This window comes from Myodes glareolus, chromosome 2 (assembly GCF_982192425.1).
Source record: "Myodes glareolus chromosome 2, mMyoGla1.1, whole genome shotgun sequence".
NCBI classification, from domain to species: domain Eukaryota; kingdom Metazoa; phylum Chordata; class Mammalia; order Rodentia; family Cricetidae; genus Myodes; species Myodes glareolus.
The window spans coordinates 73382592-73399575 of record NC_142027.1 but is presented as its reverse complement, the minus strand read 5'-3'; the positions used below and the strand labels follow the sequence as shown (position 1 = coordinate 73399575).

Below are 16984 nucleotides of genomic sequence, written 5' to 3'. Positions count from 1 at the left end.
CAACCAGAAAGTTGAGGGATGCCGGGAAAGTCTGAATTCCTCCTAGCTGAAGCCCTCGGGCCAGGAGGAAACTCACCCCTCCTCCAATGGATGTCTGCTAGAAGATCACTATCTCTTGCTGGCCAGGAATGTGGCTGAGCTGATTCAGGGCCTGCCTGTCAGGCAGGCTCTCAAAGCACAGGAACTGTCCCTGCCCGGCTGAGCCCACAGCCCAGGCTCAGAGTGCCACGGAGCAGCTCTGGGGAGATCTTGTGGCCCCAGGGGGAAGGGAGAAAGAGAGGAAGGTGTACCTGGATGAAGGCTTGGATGGGATTCCTAACCCATTGTTCTTATCTATGTTAGCCACATGGCTTGGTACCTTTTCTCAGCCAGGCAGATTACACCTTGCTTCTTCCGTGGTCTGGGCAGGACTGGGAGGAATCATCTTCCTTCTTCCCAGAATTCCCCTGTTCTCATTGCATCACCTCTACTTCCTGTCTGGTTTTTCTGACTACACTTTCTGCCTGGCCAATCAGTGTTTATTTAAAACATGATTGACAGAATGCAGACAATTCTCCCGCACCACTTTAATAGTCTCTATATCTCTTATTTGTGGATCCTAGGTTTAAATATTTAAAAGTGAGTATATAACCTGAATTAGTCACAGAAACTAAGAAAGCAAAGCGAAAAAGCAAATAAGCAGGCAATGTACGTGCACACACACACACGTGTGTGTGTGTGTGTGTGTGTGTGTGTCTACAGTGGAAAATACCAGGATACAGGTGCTGTGAAGGGGAGTTAAAAATAAGGGTTGACACAGCAGTGGGGAAGGATGTCAATACAGAAGATGAGGGAGGGAGAAGGGATAAATAAAACTAAAGATGTTTGAAAAAGACTCAGAGGATCATATTACTATTTCATGCTTACCTAAAATTACATATGTATATAACTGTATAGTTTAAATAAAGCCAAGTTACTTGGTGTGGTCATAGTCCTTCCCCAAGTCTTAGCCATAGACTACCTAACAAAATTTCTGGTACTAACTAATCATGAAAAAAACTTCTCTCAAGGTATTAAAGAAAGAGAGAAATTAACTCTTCAGATATTGTGGTCAAGGGAGTCTAAAAGACCTTCAGAACAATGCAGGTCTTTGCCCCGGTTACCACCCAGAATTGAAGGTAAAGTTCTATTGCTGAAGACATCACACACTGTGGATGCGAAATTTGGCAGAAAGAATAATAACTAACCTGATATTTAGCTTTCACAGTGTTGTGTGCATCTTCCAAGAGAGAATAGCTACCAGTTGTCCTGCCTGCCATTTGTTTTGTTTGTAGGAACAGTAATTGTGTTGTGACCTTTGTAAAAAATCCCATTCCTTTTCAACACTTTCAGACATATTGTAAACACTAGATTTTACTCTTGAATTGAAAATCTACTTACTTTGATAAATACTGAATTTTCTTGAAAAATAACTGTTTCAATACTTAATACTTTAGCATTAATAATACTTTAATATTGATAGAATTTTATGTAGAAAAGTACAATTCTCTGATCCAAAATAAAGGAATGTACATATTAAAAGTGATTAAGGAAATTAGCCTTTAAAAACTATCCAACTTTAAACAAATAAAAGCAAGTCCCTACATGAATAACTGGCTGTAAGAATAGCCTGTGGGACTGAACTAAAGGAGATGGAGAGCTGACTACTTGGGATTCAAGGCTTTAAATTTTAGTAGACAGAGAAGCATTTCCAGAAAGATAGCGAAAACACTCAGAAAATCAGCAGTGAGCGAGAGCAGAGACTCCCACAGTCATCCTATAAAGACGTGAGGACATCTAGCTTGGGACTTGAAGTAGCCCTGAGAGTAGCATGCAAGGCAAAGAGCTGGACTGTGGTCATCACACCGAGGTTCCTGGTATTTTCACGTTGGCCACATTGTTCTCTATCTCTGCAGCTCTATGGTGGCCTTGACAATCATCCAGATCACAGCCATAGTAGCTGTAAAACCAACAGGCTTGCAGCCCCTGGAGGAGAGAAAACGGTTCTGAACATTCCAGAAGCCCCGTCTCTAGAGAGGTATCATGATTTGACCTCTGGATCACTGAAAAAAACAAAAACAAAAACAGAAACCACTGTGACTAAAAAACCCTTTATTTCAGCATTTGTCCTTATCTGACCTGGCCAGGAACTCACTTTGTGTGAACACCCTCACTTCTATGCATTTTTTTAGAGGACACAATGAGCATAGTCTTAACACGGCAATGTCCTGAGGTAGAAATGTCTGTCGCAGAATACAAGAGGCTGACTGCAAAACTTTAACACAAAAGTAATGGATGAAGTGTCAATGAAGTATTTAAGATTATTTGCTGTACTCTTGGGAACCTAAAAGTCCTCAAACCTCAGTAGTACTGTTCATTATTCAGGGAAGGCCTGATATAGCAGTCTCACCTTCCTTCATATGAAAACATGTGAAGTCAGGATACTCAGAATATCTTGAAAAAGAACAAGAAGTTTCAGCCCATACAAGTTCTGAATTTTATTTATTTATTTATTTATTTATTTTGGTTGTCGTTGTTTTTGAGATAGGGTTTCTCTGTGTTTCTTTGGAGCCTGTCCTGTGGCAGGTTCTTGAACACCAGGCTGGGCTTGAATTCACAGAGATCTGCCTGCCTCTGCCTTCCTGAGTGCTGGGATTAGAGCCGTGCACCACCACCACCTGACCACAAATCTTATTTCAAATCTACACTAACCTTACTTAACCTAAGAACAGGTCTGTAAAATGCTCACATAACCACAAACAAGAACAAGTGGGGAAAGAAACTTAAAGTTTGTAAATGATGTCACACATTTATGATGGATTGTTTTCAACTAGGATGCCAGGGTAATTCAGTGAGAAAAACTTTTTCTGGGAACAGAGCTAGAACAACAAGATATTTACTAGTAAAGCAATTAAGAGAAACCACCTATGTCCTATCATCAACAATAACAGTAAAATAACAAAATGTATCACATGCTTATATGTAAAAACCAAAACATTTGTAGAGAAATGTAGAAATAATTTTTTTTTGTATCTGTTTAAGTGTAGAACCTCAAAGTCACAAATAATAAAAATTAGAAAATGAGTTCCATCAAATTTGAAACTTCTCTGTTTCAGGTGATATAAAGACAGTGAAGGGAGAGTCTGCAGAATATTAGTTGAATTTCCTTTATCAAATAAGGTATTTACCCAGATTATAGCTCAACAATAAGTAAATAAACTACTGAATTCTGAAAGAGGGTGATAGCATACACATTAAAGAAGCAAAACTAAAGAATCACATAAAATCAGGAAAATTTGGCATCAGAGAACAAGAAAAGGGGAAAAACGTGGAAAAATAAGGCAAGGAGGTATGGAAGCCAGAGAGGAAGGGAAAGAGAGAAAGACCAGTACTGAGACAGAACGTCATGAGTGGAAAGAGAATATCCAGAGAAAACCTGAAACAGATTTCCATCAGTGTAAAAGGTTGTTGTCTGAGTATGCTATTTTCAGCTATGGAAATCTTAGACAGAGAAACAGATATATCTATTACATGAAGGAATTAATAGACCTAGAAGAGTTAATACGCAAAGCTTCAAAGCAGGTATGTACATAAAATAGTTGCACAAATCAAACATTGCTGATAATCACAAAGAAAGAAATGTATTTTAAAACAACTCTTTGCTGTATGTTAGAGTTCCCACTTAGCAAAGATGAAAGAATGCAGGCACAGCAATCAGATGAATGGTCTCGCTTGTCAGCATAATCCATCCCAAAACTACGCTAAGCCCACACTTTCATGCTGAGGAACGATGGCAGTAAGACATTAAAAGCTTCCACTTTCTAATTAAACCATTATTTTTATGTGCGCAGAACATTTTACACATAGAGGAAAAGCCCTGCAGTTAATAACAGAATAATCTCAAATCTGAGCTGAAGTGTTTCACACAGCAGTGCTATGCGTTGTGAGGACTTGTGCAGTGTAAAGGGTGCCTGCTGTGCTCAGAACAAGACAATGGTGAATTCATGAGATGCAACATGGTTAGCGCTGGCAGAAACATCCCAGATTCTGCATTTGCTTTTGAGTTACTTGTTGGGCCACTGTATATTCAGAAAAAGTGTAAATATTTTCAAATTTGTTTTATTCCTGCATTGAACTCTGCAAAGTCTTGACCCACAACTTAAGAAGGTTTGTCATAGTACTGAGGAGAAAGCGTTCAGCCTGTAATGTGACAGCCCTTAAAGAAGCGGTTCAAAGACATTCTAAAACATTAAAATGTTGAAAGGACATATCACCAGTCACAGCATAAGTAGTAAAATTTTCTTGTAGAAGGATAATAATTGTTCATTTCCATGATTAATTTTAGGGACTCTTTTCTCTCACCTGTACTCTGTTAGTGAATAATCTATTTTGTTTTTGCTTTAATTCCCATCTGGGTATTTTATTTATCTTACATAAAGATAAATGGTGGTTAATGCTACCCTTTGTTCTGCTTACCTCACATCTTCCCCTTTGTCTATGTAGTAAACCTGTGACAGCAATTGCAAGACATTTGTCTGGCAATCCCAAGCTTGGAACCAGTTCTCAGTCGGCATTTGTTGACTCTATTGCTAAAGATGTACTTAGTTCTTTGTTGAATAATCTTAGATTTGTCTTTTGTCTTTAATGGTTGAAGGACTCCCAGGTCTATTTTCTTAGAGAATTTCTTTTTTAGCCATCTGCTTAAAAACCACACAGTCTGCCTTGTCTCTTTCCTAGTAGCACAAATATTACTTCAGTTGCTTTTTTTTTTCAACAAATGGTGACATTCTTAATTGTGTTGCTCAGCAACAAGATAACCTACTGTGACAATCAATTAATACAGGACTACTAGATCCCCTTCTCCATGTCTCCTCTCTGCAGCATTCTCTCCTCCGTGGTCCAGAAGACTGCTCCACCTGACTTCTCAGAGTAGTAACCTCCCGAGCTTTGGGAAAGGTCATCAGAAGTAGAACAAAGTAAACAAACATGAAATCCTCATCCACTCAGTCCCGGTGTTCAAACTTTGTGCTTTTCCCACAGTTGGTTTGTGATGTGTTCTGCAATATCTAAATTAGTTAATTTTGAATATATGTTGGTACTTCATCTATATTTGGCAGAAGGAATGGGCTGAAGATGTGATCCTGTTAGGAAGGGTTATTTAAGTATTTTTTTATACTGATTTGTGTGACACATTTGACCATGTTTTTTTTCTTACAATGTGTATACAAAATCGCAAAAAATAGTAAAATATAATCACAGAATAGTACAACAAAACCAGAGAAGGCAACATATAAAATGGAGATAATAGTTATTCTATTATTGTTCTGAATACCTTACCTTTATTTGATAAAATATTTGTATATTTAAAAAGTCTGGGCAAGACAGGATGTGCTGTACATTTAGTAAGCTGAGATAAAAGATTGCAATGACTATGAGACAATTCTTGGAGAGACAGCAAGAGCTTGTTTCCCAAAGAAAAACATGGAGAGAAAGGATATATATATATATATATACATACATATACATATACATATATATGTGTGTGTGTACATATAGACATAAACACACATGATCTCTTATAAATTGCAGGTAATAAATTATTTTATCTGAAACTTCTATTAAATACCATATACATTTAAAGGTCTTATAGCCTCCCTCTTTCCATACCTCTTCCATTTCATAGTTGCACGCTTTTGTGTCAAGGAAAAACTGAAGGAAAAGCTAATGTGTTGTGATAACCTAAAATGCACAGTGTTCATTATTACTTTTACACATTGAACAGTCAAGCTCAATAGCCAATAAAATAAAAATTTATAGTGAAATTTTTCAAGTTAACATGCCAATATTTTGTATCCTCCATGGGAGATACATATGCAACCATGGTAGGAAAACTATGCAGAGGATGCACAAACCTCAGCATTGATTGTTCAGATGAACCTGAGAGTTTTAACTCTGGATTTGCAGCATGTTGTATGCAAAAAGAAAAATAAAACACCCGATGAAGTCAAGCAGCGCCTGCAAATGGAATGCCAAAGGAGCAGCCTCTTTGAATTATAGCAATGATTTGCTGTGAAGCAGCTGCTCACACAGGCAGAGCTCCACAATTCACTGAAGGGCAAGCACAGCAGTGTGTTTAATCAAGTTTCTCAATGTCCATCAAAGCCCTCAGGGAAAAAGGTGTTATTTAGCACAAGGGTGGTCAGAGAAGTCTTTTAACTCTAACATGCAAAAAGAAATGATAATGAAATGCTACATCTGAAATACAACAAGCATATAGTATAGGAAAGTGTTTATATTTGTTGGGGGAAGAAATGGCATGGGATCAAGAAGAAATACTGAATTATCAGGAAATTCAAAAGTATTTTTAGAGGCTTAGCTGTGTTCATTACTATTCATCATATGTTAAACATATTGCTAAATGTTACTTTGTATATCCAAAAAGTTAGTAAATTATCATAAGTAAAACAGGCAGAAGGCATGAAGAGGCAAAATGTCATTGAAGAGAAAATATATTGAAATAACAATATATTTAACCATTAGGGAAATGCCAGGCCAAGCTTTGGTAAGAACCACTCTTAATCCTTGCAGTTGCAATCATAGAAGTTGATTGTCTTCAATCATGAGCATATAATGCAATGCCACATGGAAATTCCCTCCTGATGGGAACATAAACTGGGGCAATTATCCTGGAAGAAAGTTTGATATTTCTGAATAAATTTAATCTGCAGCAACTTTTGATGCAAGGGTTTCACCACTTTTGTACAAAATCTATATAAATCTTCCATATGCATATTCAGAGAAAAATATACATGAAAGATAAGGTTCACGGTTATGTCCTTTGAAAGTATAATACGGAATAGGTCAAACAGACCAAATATATACCAACTACACATATGCATTCAGTAAAACACTGAACAGTAGTAAAATAGAAAAAAAATTGTATTGTAGGTATCAAAATAAGGTATCTTGAATTCCTTTAGCATGAAAAATCATGTACATATTATTGAAAATGATTAAATAATTTAAATAAATTAACAGCTCAATAATGTTTTTCCTTTCTTTTTTCTTTCTTCTTTTTTCTTTTTTTTCTATTTCCTTCTTTGGTTTTTTTGAGACAAGGTTTCTCTGTAGCTTTGGAGCCTAACCTGGGACTAGTTCTTGTAGATCAGGCTGGCCTTGAACTCACAGAGATCTGCTGGCCTTTGCCTCCTGAGTGCTGGGATTAAAGGAGTGCTCACCACCACCTGGCTCACAGTATGATTTAACTATATAAATATCAATGGTCTAAAGATATAGGGCTATGATTATGGATGTGAAGTTATGCGAGTCTTAAAAATAACAAATTTCAGAACTGTTGATGACATGAACAGGCAGGCCAGAAGACACAAATTTAAACAATACTCTGAATAGTGGGCAATTATGTCATAATATGGGTGATGCATAAAAAGCTGTTCATTTTATATTTTTCAGACACCATGTAATGTCTAGATCCTGTTATACTTTTTCACATTTTTCTTTGAAAAACACAACAAGCCAGCTGCTCCTGGCAACATATTGTTCTAGATCACTCTATGGCTCACACGAACTTAGGAGAAACAGCAAAGTTAATGGCCTTTGCGCATCATAAATTAACAGTCTCACTGCTATGATGATTTTCATTTTACAAACCACAGTTACAGTCATCGACTCTCCTTTCATCTGACTTTCATCTGTGGTACAGACTGAACAGAGACCAGGTCATCATTTTTCAGATGATAACAGAGGCAGAACATGTGAGTCTATTTCATAGGCCAACACAAGATTTCCATTAACTACATAGAATAGGACTGTCTGTAAATTCCTTTGCAACCTCGTAATGAGTCTAGATTCGTCACGACATATTTACTTCTCAGTGCATGGCTTCACTTTGTTAACAATTTGAAAGTAATTTTGCTTTAATATTGTGAACAAGACTGGCCAAATGTATGAAGTTTTCTCCTCGTTATGTATATGTAATTTATGTCTTAATTGCATGTAGTAAAACCAGTTGTCTATTGCTGTGATAAACAACATAACGATGGCAACTTACAGAACGAAGGGTTTATTTGGCTTATGGTTCCATAGGGTTCAGAGTCTATTGTGTTGGGGAAAAGTGACAGTAAATAACAGACATGGTAGCTGGAGAAAAGGTGAGGACTCACATCTTAAACTACAAGCATGAAACATGGAGAGTGACCTAAAGGTGACTGATCTTTACACTCTATAAGCCTGCCTCTAGTGACCTACTTCCTCCAGCAAGTCCATACCTCCTAAACCTATTCAAACAGGGCCATGAAGACCAAGTAATCAAATGTTTGAAATGATGGAAGACTGTTGTGGGATACTTGATCACACTGTGTGAAAATGTTTTGCCATTTTACCTGACCTGCCTAAGGCACCTTCTGTTTGACTTAATAAAGAGCTGAATGGCCAATAGGCAGCCAGGAAAGGATAGGTGGGATCTGGGCAGAGATAAGAACTCTGCAAAGAATTTGAGAGGTGAAAGTTTCACCAGCGAGACTTCAGAAGAAGTTGGATATACAGTATTGGGGCGAGGTAATGAACTATGTGGGAGAACGTAGATTATTTATCTACTTAGTTTTTTAAAACTGGTTAATTAATTTTTTATCGAATGACACTCTATTCAGTCATTTTCTTTACAACTGAAATTGGAAATTCAAAATTAACACCCTTGCCCATGAGCTTCTTATACACACCAGAAAAAGTTTTGACTTGGTGCTCCATGTTGTTCTGCTGTGCTTTGTCTAAATGAACCTTTATGAGCTGGCTGCCGTCCAGTTTCACGCAGATCCTCTTACCCACATTTTCACTCGGGAAGACCAAGGATGGCGTCGTACACTGCGGTGAGCATGCGGCTTCTGGGGCGCTTTTTCTTATTTTTCGTAAGGCTTTTCCAAGTTGGCTTGGGCAGAATCCTCCTCTGAGCAATGAAGACTACGTGCTTCCCCCTCAACTGTTTCTCCAATCCACTTGGATGTTTTGGAAGGATTTCAGCTGAGGAACTGGTCCAAAAGTTATGATGGCTTTCCGGCCACCACCAACTTCAGTTTCCTTGGCCGCGGTGATGTCGAGCTCCCGCAGCTGCGCCTTGAGATCCGACTTCATTTCCAGCTCGAGCAGCGCTTGAGAGATTCAGGACTCGAACTCATCCAGCTGCCGCCCACTGGACTTGACAATCTAGAGCTAGTCGGGAACAAGCCTAATCTAAGACCATTCTTTCATAATTAACAGGAAGTCTCTGTGCCATTATTTTGGAGCTGGATGTCCAAAGAAAGAACTATTATAGAAGACTTTCATTAAAACCCTCACAGAAATCTAGCATGATTTTTAAAAAAATTATTTGCCTAATAAATAGTCAGACCTTGTGATATCAAATATAAACTTGAAACTAATGCCTAATTTTCAATTTTGGAGCAAAAGTTCATAGATGAATTTTACATTTTAATTTTAAAAATATGTTGTTTTACTGCACAGCTCTGTCTGTGTTATGTACAGTTTACTGAAATCATTGTTAAAGGTCATATCGTATAATACTAACTACACAGATTTCTTAGAACAGTCTAAAATATTATCTTTGATCGGTTATGATAATTGTACATTTAGCAACTTTATATTTCCCTATTTGTTGAGCCTTTTGTTCATTCCTTCTTTAATGCCTTTTTAATCTTTCTTCTTTGTAGCCCAGACAGATGTCCTCTTGTCACTCCAGCTTGCCTTTGCTTAGTGTTGGCAACATGTTTAGTTTCCTATGTGTAAACATTTTTCTTTTGTTGTCTTCTCGATGGCTACCAGGTATGGTGGTTTATTGTGTCTGGAGTTTAAAACACAACCTGACAAAGAAAGAAATGGCCACCTACACAGCGTGTGACACAGCATGCATGGTACTTAGAAGCCCAGCGGTCAGACTCATTTCTTGCACCCAAATCTTAAATTGAATCATGTGAGCCAAATAATGTCAGGCAACTTAAATAATTCTATTTACTCATCTTTAAATGTAGGATGACATTATCACAATACCACAGACGTATTGTGTGATGAATAAATACACATAAATGGAGGAGCAAAAATATTTTGTTAAGTGATAATTTCTGTCCGGCCCTTTTTATATAGCATGGCACTTGAATTTCATTTTTTAATCTAGTATATACCCTTGGCATAATAACTGGAGATTTTAGCTCAATTTCAGTTACCTATTGATATGCTATCCTAAATGTTTGTGGCAATAAATACCAACCACTATCATCCTGATTCTCTGGATTTACCAAGTTGAACTATGTAGATCTTCTATTCCATAGACTCATAATTTCTGTTTTCAATTTTGCAGTGTTCCACACATTCCATGTTGGTCCTATCTTTCAACTTTCTTTCATACAAATCTTATTTATTTATTTATTTATTAGTGTGCAATGTGTATGTGGGGTCTTGTGTATGCCATAGTATGCATGCAGAGGTAAGGGACATCTTAGTGGGGTCAGTTCTCTCCTCCTTCTACTTTTTTGTGAATTCTAGGATTGGACTCAGATCATGGATTTGTGTGGAAATTGCTTTAACTCATGCGGCCATCTCCCTAATCTTACTTTTAAGCTTGCTAATTGACTTGTCATCATCAGTCTTCCCCCATCACTCCTTTCACCTATTGTCTCAGCTCTCGTAACCATCACTTTGTTCTCAACTTCCACAGAAAACACATTCTTAGGTTCTACATATAAGGGAGATTAAGTGTGTATCAGGAAACTTTAAATCTTCATTTAAGAAATGCACATTTAGAACTATTGCTTATTTTTAAATGAAATTGCTGGCGTGCTGTTGAGATTTTGCCAATTTTGTACATTTATCCACAACAACTTCTTAGCAGATATGGACTTTGTCAGTAGGTTCTCCCATTCTGTATGATGTCATCACACTTTGCTTATTGTTTACATTGCTGTGCAGAAGTGCTTTAGTTCATAGAATCTCATTTGGCTGTTTTGCTTTCCTTTCCTAAGCTATTGAGACCTTATCTTAATCCTCTTGTCCATTTCAATCCTGGTGCATTTCCTGTATATTTGCTTAGTGCTTTTCTACTTTCTGGCCCTCTATATAAGTCTATAATCCATTTTCTGATTATTCTTGTGACTAGGAAATATAAGCTTAACATCATTCTTTTGTGTGTGTGTGGATATACACTTTCCACCATTGCTTAATTTAACTCCTCTCTTTTATCTTGTTCATGTTCTTAATGACTTGGGCAAAGGGCATTGGCTATGGATGTGCAGATTTTCTTCTATGTATGCTCTCTGTTCTCTAACCTTTCTACACCTGTATGTGGATGCCATTTGGTTTACTTGCTTCAGAAGTGATTTGAAGCCGGACACTAGACTGCTTCTTGCTTTGTACTTCTTGCTACAAATATTCCAGATATTTGTTGTCTATAGCATTACATTAATTTGTCCAACATTTTATTGTTGAGAGCTTTCACTGTATCTCTAAAAATATAGATTGAGAAATGGTGGATTACGTAATTGATTTTAGTGGCAATAAACAATACTTACCCAAATGTGATCAAATGCAATACAACAGGAAATATGAAGTGCACTATAGAATAGACCGATTTGGGAGAAAATGACATCCATTCTTTACCCTTGTTTCACAACAACATCTATTGTACAAATTAAATTGTGTTTTCACTTTGTGCTGCACCAAAGGAATTTTAAAAATGAATTTAAGATATCTAATCTGTCTTTAGCAATTAATGTGTTCTAGGTGTTTAAGAAGTAATCTCTCTTATTTGCATGGACTCAAAATACAAGTGTTAATCGAAGCAACATCCAGAATACCTGAACAAATTGGAACTCCAAGTTCTTATTAGATAAGATATTTTTCATTGGATTGTATAACCATTGTTAATTGTACTCAAATGCATTATTTAGAAATGGAATTTTATTTAAAGTACCAACGTGGCAATAATCACACAATGTTCTCCAGCAATGTTTGAGAAACCATCATGCATATTGACTGTATTACTGAGATAGTTTTGAAAGAGATGGATCAGACTCACAGGCAAAGCGAGTGATGGGAATCGCAGGCAAAGAGCCCAGTGTGAAGCACTAGCTCCATCGTTTCCTCAGCTCCTTGCAAAGGAAATTCCTTCACAGATGGCATTATCCCCTCTCTCCCACACACAGCTACTATTTCTAAGCAGAAGCTACCAAAGGCTGTTGTATGGAGGGCCAAGGATTTCCCCCTTTGGAGGATGTTGTTGTCTCTGACTGCAAAATGTACCTTGTGACAGAGGCGTGGGATGATTTTCCCTGGGGTGCAAACTATTCTGAGTAGCCACCCACATTCTCATGAATTTTTCAGATCTGGCTTTGGCACTGTTGGCTTTTCTGTGTCCCACTCTATGAAACAATGCATAATGAATGCTGCCCGTGCCCCTCCCCAAACAAACACAGGATGCCTCTCTGATTTATTTATTTCTGGAATCCATGCCAGCAAGGGGAAAACACCGCAGACTGCACACTTCAGCAGTTCTCTGGGATTTTACAATCACATTTTATTAGTTTTTCCTCACTAAATCCTGTGACATTGACCCAGCTGACTTTCTTAATAGAAAAATATGATTTCTGGATACTGTAACTCAAATTCCCGGGGAAAGGAAAATTTAAACTGTTAATTTAGAACTTCCAATTTCTGACTTTGATAGCAATTATTTAGTGAGAAGTAGTGATATTGTCCTTTGATTAGCATATTAGTTTTCTCAGACATAAAATTGGAATAAGGCACTTCTATTCTTTCAAAGTTATATGAGGATGGCAAAATATTATCAAACAGAAATTCCACCATGTGCTAAAATGTGAAAAGATAGGCTCGGAGAATTAATATGAGCTGAGTAAGTTAATCTGTCAATATGAGTAATGTTAATATAAGTAGGTAACTCCCCTGCTTGGTTTATCATTTCCTTTCCACGCTGTGGTAAAGCAATATTCATCTGCAGAAAGGAGGTTGCTTTTAGTATCAAATGCATTAAAATGGGCATGATACTTAAAAGTTACTGTTAGTTCTCACAGAAGACACATACAGACATTCAGTATTATAATTGTTTTGGGATATCCAATGGGTTATAAAGATGAAAGCTTTTGGATGACAAAGATGTTTCTATACACAGCTCAGAACACTTTTACAGTGGGAACTGAAAGCTCCTAGGCTTAAAATGGAGCCTTAAGCCTGAAGGATAAAATGTGACCCATATTTTTCTCACTGCTCAGCAAAATGTTATTTTTGCTCCTTTCTCAGGAAAGCCCTCTGTGATTTGTGCTTGATGGGCTGGCTTCGAATCTGCTTGCAGCTTGGTGACCTGCATTTTCTTCAAGGATTCCTTGACAAGGCAGGCTACTAGCTCATATTTTCTTTCATAGCAACCCCAGTGAAGCAGTTCTTTGCGGGGTATCCCCCTTTTTTTCTGAGCTTCTAAATACAATCTTTTAATATCAGCATATCTTTGATGAGTAGGATAGACCCTAAGATCAATGAAAGTTAGCATTTACATATTGACAGAAAGGTTTCATAGTAGAACTTGGCTCTGGGCCCATTTACCTAAGCAGCGTTGGTCATTTTATTCATTTCCCTTACACAGTTCATAAAGTTTTAAAAGATACTAGGATCTGTCAATTTTTTTGAGGAATCTGTATTTTACATTATAACTTGTAGGGGAGTCGGGTACATCTTTCTGCTCTATTACTGTTAAGTAATCTATTAGTAACCTGAACTTTTGTTTCTTGAGGTCACTTTTATTAAGTCCCTACTCTTTGAAAAGTAAGTAATCAGCAGAATATGTATAGTTTCTTCTGTTCTTCCAAGATTCATTAGCCACAGGATTAGTAGAATTCTCTCTGCCTCTCTCTGCATCCCATTTTATTTATTTATTCATTTATTTATTTAATTTGTGTATGTGTGTCCCTCCATGTCATAGATACTTGAATGAGCAGTTGTGCCTAGTTTTGTCATCTGCTGAGGTTTCAGACTCAGGTCCTTGCACTTGCACACCAAGAATACGTATCTGCTTGGTTATCTCCTCAGTCACCTGAGCTCTCTAAATGTTACGGGAAAGCCTATCATACTTTCATGAACGGCTACTATTTTAATATAATCTTCTTTGTCAATCCCCAGCCCTTGCTCAGAAATGTATGTTGTCTTATTTTACTCTACTGTGGTCATGCGCTCTAGCATCTCTTGGAGATATGATAGGAATGAAAATAGATGAGAGGTTGAGGAAGCTAATAAAAACTACACCTTCATCTTAGTGGCTATATTCCTGACCGCCATAATATTCAATTGTTCTTAAAACCTCTCAAACTGTAGTTTATTCTTAATAATAAATGAGGGATTAAGGCAGTAGAGAACTCTCTCAGTGACCACACACAAACACCAATGAAGGTTCTTTGACTTCAGAGGATCCTCATTTCATTATAACATCATCTGTTGTGTGATTTTGACTTCCTCTGTGGACTTTACAATAGGATCGCTTCAAGACTTACCATAAAAGAGAGATCTAGTCCACCAAGATTTGAAAGGAAAAAGGAATTACCTTAAACTCATAAATATGCTACTCACCTTAAATAATTACAAGAATATTTGAAATATTCTCAATGCAGAGCCTCCACCTGGAGTCAGCATACTTTAATCTCTATTTGAGTTGTATGGTCATGTTGTTTTGCTGAGTAAAATTGTGCCTAAGTTGTCAGTCAACTTTGAAATGATTGCAACCAATCATTTTCTTTTGAAATGATTGCAACGAATGGGAAATCTTCACTTGGTAGCATCTCTACCCTTTCTACTATTATGCAGATTGGATTTACCATAAAATGGTAATAAAAAGGAATAAGCACAATGATTAAAAAAACAAAGAAACATAACAAGGTGAATTTTCCCATTTGAAGGATTTCAAAGCTAGATGACATGTTGAGACCTTAGAAAGTGAGTGGGAAAAGAAAAGGCCATTGGCAATTCCACAATTTTTTTTACCTATAAAACATCAAACATTTACAATATACCTGAACTCCAGACAGTCTTTAGAACTTACTCATCTACCTCTCTTAGTAAATCAAAAACTTGTATTGTGTGTGTAACCTCAGCATTGTAGATGCTAAAACTAAAAGATTGCTGGAAGTTTGAGAGCAGGCTAGGTAACATAGAAAAGAACAGGCTTCCTATGCTATGCACACAGACAGACAAACAGGAAGTCAGGCACACACACACACACACACACACACACACACACACATTCCTACAGAGTATTTATTTGATCATTGGCACAGAAATATGGAACATCTTCTTTTTGAAGGGAAGGAGACATACAACTATGAATAGATAAAACAGGGCAATATAACTCCTTTAACTGGAAGCGTTGGGATTGCAGCTGAAGTAATGAGATGATAGTCATGTTTCTCACTAGTGTTCATTTTTCCAATCTTCTATTGCAGTTCTGCCCATGTATTGGTGCTGTCAGAGTGTGGAAGCCCTTTGGATCACATCATTTGTTTCAGATCTACCCATTGTGCTCCACAGTCCTTATTTGCTCCCGTGGATCATTGAAAAGGAAGACATGTAGTTTTAGAAATGCAGAGAATAAGTGGTCTGATTGCTACACTGTTCTCTCCATCTCCACATGAATTTTCTGTAAGTTTCGCGACAGTGCTGTTTCTTTCCTTTCCCCCTTCTCTAAAAGGAGGCAGCATTGTGGCCTGAATGCATAGGAAAATCGTATTCCAATCCTGGCGGGATCGTGTCCTACTCTGTAAGGACACACATCCATCACTGCAGTCTGGGTATTAGTGGTGGAGTGTCAGAGTAAGATGGTAAAAAATAATTGCCAGTTTATCTGTATACAATGAATCATTATTTTAAACACAATCTCCTTTAGCAGATGGTACTGGGATGTGTCTAATCAGAAGCACTATGACGCTGAAAAATATAACGCAACATGGAAAATAAGATGCTCCTTTAAGACATCCCATTAAAAACAATTAAGAGGCTATTAGTTCTTGCACTGAAAAAATAATGCAACTATTCATCTTCATGCTTAAGTAGTGACAGGTATGGGGGAAAGAGAGGAACCACAGGGTAGTTGTCTGGGGGAAAGCTATCTTTCTGCATGTTCATGCACAAATTATACAGAATCAAAATTTAACTGTTTTGTTTACTTTCACCACCCCCAAATACTTCAGAATTGGAAAAGGTGAGAAGCATAGCTTAAAGCTCAACTCCTTGTGGGATTCACTGCCTCAGAAATGCTAAACTCAAACTTGCCATTTCATAACTCACATGTAAGAAAGGACATCTCAAGGTTTTATAGCACACTGGAAGCAGCCAAGAGATGAACGGGGCCTGGGGTTGTTTGGGTAACTGATTTATTCTATCCAATTTTCATTTTCTTCAGGAGTCGAATCTCAGAATACTATAGATGAATGAAGGCAAAGACATTCTAAAATCTCCTATCAAAATAACCGCTATCAAAACACCTTTACCACAGACATGGCAAGAATATCATGGTCTTTTCACAAAAAAATATTAAGGAACATCTATGAAAATGACCGTTATTAGATTTTCCATGATTAGGAGATAAACTGGCAGCCAACCAGTTCCTCCTGTGAACTGTTATTTCAAATGGCCCAAATATATGAATCTAGTAACTTAGACTGCTGAATCATCAGACACCTCTTTATGCTTACGTTGTAACAAGAAATTTCCTGTTGAAAAATTAATTCCAAGAACTAGGCATTGGATAAATACTCAGCTGAAGCACTAGTTGTATTCACAAGTACTGTATAACACCAAAGTCAGTCAATGGAGTATTATCATGGATTTGGTAGAAAAGCCCTGGATCAAGTTTTATTAACAAGACAAGCTGTCCTTTTTATAGTAGGTTTTTATTTTAAAGTATATATGA

General features: G+C 37.2%; 1 pseudogene; it reads right to left on the bottom strand.

Moving 5' to 3' along the window:
• Window positions 1-8676: 8676 nt before the first annotated feature.
• LOC125413163 (small ribosomal subunit protein eS7 pseudogene) lies at window positions 8677-11669 on the bottom strand (annotated as a pseudogene).
• Between the last annotated feature and the right edge of the window lie 5315 nt (window positions 11670-16984).